Source organism: Pelodiscus sinensis, chromosome 1 (genome assembly GCF_052426305.1).
Source record: "Pelodiscus sinensis isolate ZL-2025 chromosome 1, ASM5242630v1, whole genome shotgun sequence".
Lineage (NCBI taxonomy): Eukaryota > Metazoa > Chordata > Testudines > Trionychidae > Pelodiscus > Pelodiscus sinensis.
The window spans coordinates 161,971,348-161,979,491 of record NC_143052.1 but is presented as its reverse complement, the minus strand read 5'-3'; positions in this window follow the sequence as shown (position 1 = coordinate 161,979,491).

Here is an 8,144-nt window from a genome sequence, read left to right as displayed (position 1 = left end):
AACAAAAAGTCCTTAGTGTTCCTTATTTAAAAAAATAATGTTTGGTGTTCCTCCATCTTAAAGAGTTTAAGAAACACTGCACTAGACTGCTACTTCTGATTCTTGTTTTAGGCAAGAAATAGACTATGAAGAAGCTAGTAAATAGCCTCCTAGAAAACACACCTTGCATGTCCCTAATCTTTTTTCCTGCCCTTTTCCTCCGCATTACAGACATCCCTATTTACAAAAGACAAAGAAGTCAGCTACAAAGATTCTGCACAGGCATTAAGTGTGGCAGATATGACAGAGTCGTTCACAGACACAGAGGCACTCTAGCTAGGAATAAACCCAATAGCTACCAAATGAAAAATCTTAACTGAAATTCCCTCTTGGACATGAAATAATTAAACTGAGGTAAGATTAGACCAGCTCCTTTGCCAAATGGAAGCAGTTTCCTGCATCTCTTGCCTTTGAATTAAGGTTACTGGCTGGGAGGCCTAGCTGCACCCCATAAACTAAGGTCAGCTATAGCTTCACTTCCAGATCCTTGCCCCATGGACCCAATTAGAATATAAGGGTCATTTCTCTTCTAACAGAAATAGGGGCAGCAGCATGGGCCCCCTGTTCACACCTCAAGGAGCATCGGCAGAGAAGTCCCAGTCTTTATCCCAGCATCCGGGTTACATCTGCTCATTTGGGCCAAGCCTGCTGTACCATGTTCAGAAGTCTCCCAGCACAGCATGTCTTGGAGTTAACACCCCATTGGGCTGCATGGGCCAGTTCACAGGCTGAGTTCTCATTTCAGGTTTTCTGTAAATTCAGGCTGATAGTTTGGATTCTTCCCTGACTAAGCAGTAGTGATCTGTGGGACAGTGTAGGGGATATGACAGTGGCCAGTCCCAAGCTTGGTTTTATGAACACTATGGGTATGTCTAGATTACAATGCTATAGCTATTCCACGTCTTTTAAACCAGCCCATTATTTCAAAATAATGGGCTCGCTATTCCAGTGGTCCCCAACGCAGCGCCCGCTGGCACCATGGTGCCCGCCGGGCCATTCCTGTGTGCCCGCCGACTGATCAGGGCTGGCCCCGCCCCCTGGCGTGCAGCACTTGGGCAGCCCCACCCCTGGGTGCGTGGTGCATGGGCTGTGCCGGCCCCGGGAGTGCAGCATATGGGCTTCCCTGCCCCTGGGCACGCGGCACAGGAGCAGCGCTGGCCCCAGGTGTGCGGCACATGGGCACTGCCGGCTCCTGGACATGCGGGACAGGAGCAGTGCCGGTCCCAGGCATGCAGCGCATGGGCTGTTCCGGCCCCAGGCGCATGGCATATGGGTGGCCCTGCCCCTGGGCGTGCAGCACAGGAGCGGTGTCAGCCCCAGGCACATGGCATACAGGCAGCTCCACCCCTGGGCGTGCAGCACAGGAGTGGCATCGGCCCTGGAAGTGCGGCACATAGGTGGCGCCAGCACCGGGCATGCGGCGCGTGTGCGGCCCTGCCCCTGGGCGCATATGCGGTCCCGCCCGCAGGTGCCCAGTGCGTGAAAGGCCCCGTCCCCGGGCGCCCGGCAGCCCCAAAAGGTTGGGGACCACTGCGCTATTCTGATGCCCCTGTTACCCTCATCCAATGAGGATTAAGAGACATTTCAGAATAGCAGTTTATTTTGAAACTTGGTGCTATGTAGACAGCACCAAATTTCAAAATAAACTATTTCAAAATTAGATCAAATTAAGATACGCAATTTGCGTAGCTCAGATTGTGTTTCTTATTCCAGAATAAGGGTGTAGTGTTGACACATCCATATATTTGTACTTGTAACTGACAACATGGATTAGAATCTTATTTTGTAGCAGGAACAGACTGTGTCTTGAAAACTAAATCAGGACCATCAAAAGTGTATTGTTCTTTCCCCAGCTGCTGCCAACAGACTTTTAAAAACTCTTTCCACTAATCACACAGTGGGATTGGATCTTGGAAAATCCTTACTGGAAGAAGAGACACAGAAAGAGCATCAGAGCCAGCTTTTTAAAAAATAAACTCTGTGAGCAACACAGCTAGCCCATCATAAGAAAAAGAAGACACAACTGGAGGACTAGTGTGAAGGCAGGTGGGGCTCTGCTTCATAGAATCAGAGTTGGAAGAGACCTCAGGGGTCATTGAGTCCAATCCCCTGCTAAAAGCAGGACCAATTCCAACTAAATCATCTCAGCCAGGACTTTGTCACACTGGAACTTAAAGTCTCTAGGGATGGAGATTCCACCACCTCCCTAGGTAACCCATTCCAATGCTTCACTACCCTCCTAGTGAAATAGTCTTTCCTAATATCCAACCTAGACCTCCCTCACTGGAACATGAGACCATTGCTCCTTGTTCTGCCATCTGTCACCACTGAGAACAGCCTAACTCCATTCACTTTGGAACTCTCCTTCAGGAAGATTAAGGCTACTATCAAATCCCCCCCCTCACTCTTCTTTTCTACAGATTAAATAAACCCAAATCCCTCAACTGCTCCTCATAAGTCACATGATCCAGCCTCCTAATCATTTTTGTTGCCCTACACTGGTCCACATCCTTTCTGTAATGGGGGCCCAGAACTGGACACAGCACTCCAGATGAGGCCTTACCAGTGCCAAATAAAAGGGAATAATCATCTCCCTAGATCTACTGGCAATTCTCCTACTAATGCACCCCAATATGTCATTAGCCTTCTTGCCTATGTGGGCACACTTTTGACTCATAACCAGCTTTTCATCCATAGTAATCCCAGGATCGATGTTGGATTGCCTCAGACACTGATGGCTCAAAGACTGGTTTAAACTGGATTTTCCCACCAACTGGCCACAAGAGTGCTATTCTCAGACTTTTCCTGCCTATGGGGCATATAAGAGGACCATGTTACCTCAGCCTCAGGACTGTTCACCATAGTGGCAGTAGTATGTTCTACCATCTGACAACGAGGGTCAATTCCTGTTGTGTCTGCATGGGAGGAAAAGAGAGGGTTACCATCCCACTGACCTACCTGTACCATCACCAGCCTGTGACTCTCCTTCTACCACTGGTCCAGGACAGAAACATCATGGGACTTCCCAGTGATCCTCCTCAAGGGCTCTAAATCAGCCTCAAGGTAGAAGGTCCTGGAAGCCTCCACCATCACCACTGTCAAGTCCCATGGAACAGGTCATGGTAATTTTAGGGGTTTGATTACCATTTTAATTACAGAAGCCAAGGGTTTGATTAAGTGGACCTGGGTCTGTTTGTCACCGTCACTATCACTGGTTTTATTTGTATTTGTTATATCTGCATCGGGTTATCTCCCCATTTTTCCCTCTTTCTTGTAATCAATCCCTAAACAACACGCTGCCTGTCTGCACCTAGATGTTGTCTCTTTCCTTATTACACCTACACCGGAGGGAGGGGACAGAGGAGAAAGGGTCCTACTTTGGCACATCTAATTAATTTGCAGGTGATAGTCCCCGATAGAGGAGCCAACCCTTCAGAAAAGGGGACTAGGCAGCTTATTAACCGTGCATTTCCTACCTACACTCTTGGGATAAGAGGAGCTGGTTATGGGGTTCTTCACTGAGGAGCTGGCCTTCGATTTCCAGAGGTAGAACCAGCAACTGGATGCTGCCCAGAGTCAGTTGGCTTGATAGCAAATGGGATTCCCAAGGATGGTGGCAATTAATGCAGTCAAGTGCCTGCCCACCAGTAAGCTCAGCTAGGGCTATGAAAATACCTAATGGAGAAGCTAAGCTGCCTGCTCCTTGTTTCCTTTTGCTTGCATGAGTCTCCTCCTCTCTTTAAAAGACAAATGGTAACAAATGGCCCTAGTTATTGTTCTTCTTTGTCTTGTTTAATCTGTTTTTATATCATGTCACAATGTTAACTGCCGGGGATGTGCCAATCAGAGGGAGAGAATCGCTAGGTTAGAAAGTTCAGACTCTGACGTAACAGCCATGACTCTCCAGCCAAACAAATTGTAGGGAGACTGGTGTGGGGATGTTGCCAGTATACAGGAATTGAGATCTGAAGCTCTTGCCTTCTGTCAATCTCTTGTGTATGTCTCCTTCTCTGAAAGGAGAAATCAGGGCTGTCCTTAGGATTTATGGAGCCCAATGCAGTATTGTCAAACTTATATTCCTATACCCAATGGCAGCCCAGAAGGGGGGGAATTTTTAGAGATGTAATTTTATAATCTTCAGTCACATACTAATGAAATATTTTTTTAAACAGATTTTAAACAAACAGTACATTCCAAAGGTGACAGTATGTACCTGGGGCTGAGAATGTGGACAATTAGCAGCTAACATGAAAATCAAGAATTCTGAACTGTGAGAAACTCTCGATCTCATCTTGCTTGACAAGACTCTCCCATCTATGCATTCTCTTCTCCCCTCTCCTCTTGTTATATGTTGGTTATTCTCATCTCTCTCTGGGGATGAATCACCTAGTGCAGTGTTTTCCAATTTTATTTGGCCATGGAACCCTTTTAAACTTGAAAGAATTTTGTGGAACCCCTAATAACAGTCTTATATATGGAGCTGAAAAAGTAGACCACAAATAATTAAGGCTAATAATAAACAAATGGTAACAAGGTTATGAGATCAATATTTAGTTTAATTGCACATATTTTAAAACAAAAATCATATAATATTAATTATTATTTTTAAAAACATAACAACATTATTGTAATGGATTTTTCTCTCAGAACCCTTTTTTTCACTTCATGGAACCCCAGAGTTCTACAGAACACCATTCGGGAAACACTGACCTAGTGCTTCCTCTAATCCATTTGTATAAAAGTATGAGAATCAAATGCCATGCCTACTCACCTGTGACTAGAACTCCAAGCAAGCAGAATCCCAGAGCTGTCATAGTCAGAATTCAGGCCACCAAAATCTCTCTTCTTTAACCCCCAGGCAAAGAGTCTCTTTCTATGGGGGGGAAAAAAAAACCCTTGAGGTTTAGCACTTTTGCACCATTCCTTAGTGACCAATCTTTAGACATTCAACACGAATGCTGAGCTTCGGTTCCCCACACACTCCCAAGTCCCAGCCATGCTTTTTGATTGCTACTTCTGTCACTGTAACCAACAGTTGCTAGCAGGGGCTATCACTAAGGAGGGAGTGGAAGGGGATTATCAATCATTTATCAGCTGCACCAGCCCTGGGCTTTGGTCAGCACAAACTGACTATCCACAAAATGTCAGCCCCCTCCGCTCAGCTTTGCCCAACACCTGTTTCCAAGCACTGCTATAGATTTCTGTTGTACTGACACTGTTCACTCTGGCCCTCCCATAGACAGACACAACCCTTCCTTACACTTCAGAATGGTTTGATTCTCAGATAGCCAAGTACGAGGCAATCTGTTATTTCCTGGGCTTGCACACTTGTTTATAGCAGAGGTTCTCAACCTTTTCTTTTTCACCCCTCCCTCTCTCCCCCAACATGCTAGAAAAGCTCCATGACTCACCTGTGCCAGAACAACTGATTTTCTGCATATAAAAGGCAGGGCTGGGGATAGGTCATTGCAAGTTGAGCAATTGCCTGGGACCCCTACAACGCTACATTCCTCAGGCTTGACCTTCAGCCCCAGATGGCAGGGCTCAGGACCCTGGGCTTTAGCTTTCTACCTTTGGTCCCAGTGACACTAATGCTGGCTCTACTAAGTGCCCCCTCCCCCAAAACTTGCTCATACCCTCCAGGGGCCCTGGATCCCTGGTTGAGAACCATTCCTGCCTAGTGTTAGGCCCTAGAAAATTAGGCCTAGTTCAGTTATGCTAAAGCAAATGTATCAAAGATTTCTGGGTAGTCCTTGGGCAGAACTGATGGGTTCAGGCAGGGACGCACCCTACACGCTTGCTCAGGTTGCAAAAATAAGATAACTAAGAAGCTGCATTCTTGTACCTGCTAAGATGAGGAACAGTTTGTTTTAAAAACTGATAAAAAAACTCTTCCCCTGTTTGTTCCAAACTCCCTGTTTATGTTCTCCTTTTGGCCATAACAAACTGTCTCCTTGTAGCCCAGTACCTGTCTTTTGGGCTGATAAGAAATTGCTGATGCATTATGAATTGCTTAAGTAATGTATAGTTGGCCAGGTGTGCATGAATACTAAAAGTTTCTAACTGATAAAGGAGGGTGGGTTGCTTGGGCAAATAGTCTATATCGCAATGGAACTGTCTATATAAGCCTACCTGTTGTTAAAATCGTGGCTGGTTCTCTTTGGAGAAGGGCCGCTCTCTATTGTAGTGTGCACTATTCAATAAAGAGCTTGTGATTGGATCTTGCTGGTGTTGCCTGTTTCTTTGCGGTCAGACAACGAACAAAGGCCGTCCGGGTTCAAGTCCCCGACACTAGCAACATAAGCACCTCTACTACTGTACTCATTCCTGTGGCAACTCTACCTACTGGCTCAAATTTTGCACCATTCCATGTGTGGCAATTAATGCAAATGGTTACAAATTCTGCAGCAAAATGATATGAATGGAAAATGAAATTTCTGCCAGATTTTTTCCCATGGAGAATGCAAGTGTTGCCACAAATATTGATTTTCCATCAGGAAAACCAAAACAGAATATTTCAGTTTCTTGTACTCACCTGCAACAATTTCTTTCCAATCACTGCAGAATTAAGCAATCTCCTGATGTTGCTCCTCCTCTCAACTGCTCCTGCCCCACTACAATCCAACAGTGGTGCAGAGAGACAAGCAACAAAAGATAAACATAACCACTTAGCTGGGTATAGAACAGGCTCTACAGCTGGATGGGGTCAGAGGGTTCTGGGGTTGGAGGTAGAGGGATGTGCAGTGACAGGGTCAGTGAGTGAATGGGTTGGTGGACAGGTAACATTTATTTGTATATCTGCATATCCACGTTCTCAACGTGAAAGAATCAATGGACACAAATCGGATATACGAAAATACTCAGAAGCCAGTGGCAGAACATTTCTGTTTACCTAACCATAATCTCACAGATCTGAAGGTGGCTTTCTTGTCACAGGCCAGCTCCTCAAGCCAAATCCACAGGGAAAGCAAATTCAATTCAATTACTTATGGACATAATCAATATATGGCGTGGTGGAGCCTTTATCACTAAAGGTACTAACAACTTTCTGAATGGTATGCTTCCTGCCTTAGCAATCCATCCACTGACTTTGATCTTTATCTACTCAAGTTTAGCACCCTTTCTCCTGATACTTTATGTATGGGGGGGGGGGGAGGTGGTGGACCCCCCCCATCCTCCTCCCCCCGCTTCCCTTCTCCTATTTATTTCAAGTTTTCTTATCCTCTAGTCATAACTCCGGTCATCTGAAGAAGTGGGTTGTGCCCACGAAAGCTCATGATACCATCTACATGTTTTGTTAGTCTATAAAGTGCTATCAGACCATTTGCTTGCTGTTTTTTTTCTGTAACAGACTAACTTGGCTACCCCCTGAAGCTCCTGCATATTCATTCTTTGTATAATGACTATGCAGCTATGCAAATAATATGTTACCAGTCCACCAAACGTTTGTGAATGGATTTGCCAGTCTATAGTATAAAAAAGCTTGGGAACCACTGACATAGACTGGTCTGTTAGGATTGGTGTTTGTGTGGCAAGATTCTAATGAAGACACGTCAGTGGGTAGTTTTCACCTGCATTAGCAAGTTGAGGATGGGAGCGTAGTGTTTACTTTGATATGTGGAAACTCAAAGGGTACGTCTAGATTACATCCCTCTGCCGACAGAGGCATGTAATAGTCTACCTGACATAGTCAGTGAAGCGGGGATTTAAATCTCCCCGGCTTCATTAAAATAAAAATGGCCGCCGCGCAGTGCCGGCTCAGCTGATCGTTGGCACAGCGCGTGAGTCAAGATGCGGATCGGTCGACAAGGGAAGCCTTTGTTGACCGATCCCTTATGCCTTGTGAAACGAGGTTTACAGGATCAGTCGACAAAGGCTTCCCTTGTTGATCGATCCACATCTTGACTCGTGCGCTGTGCCGGCGATCAGCTGAGCCAGTACAGCATGGCGGCCATTTTTATTTTAATGAAGCCGGGGATATTTAAATCTCTGCTTCATTGACTATGTCGGGTAGTCTACTTTACATGCCTTGGTCGGCAGAGGGATTTAATCTAGACGTACCCAAACTGCGTTGTTTTTGCTAGGTGTTTACTTCAAATTACCTA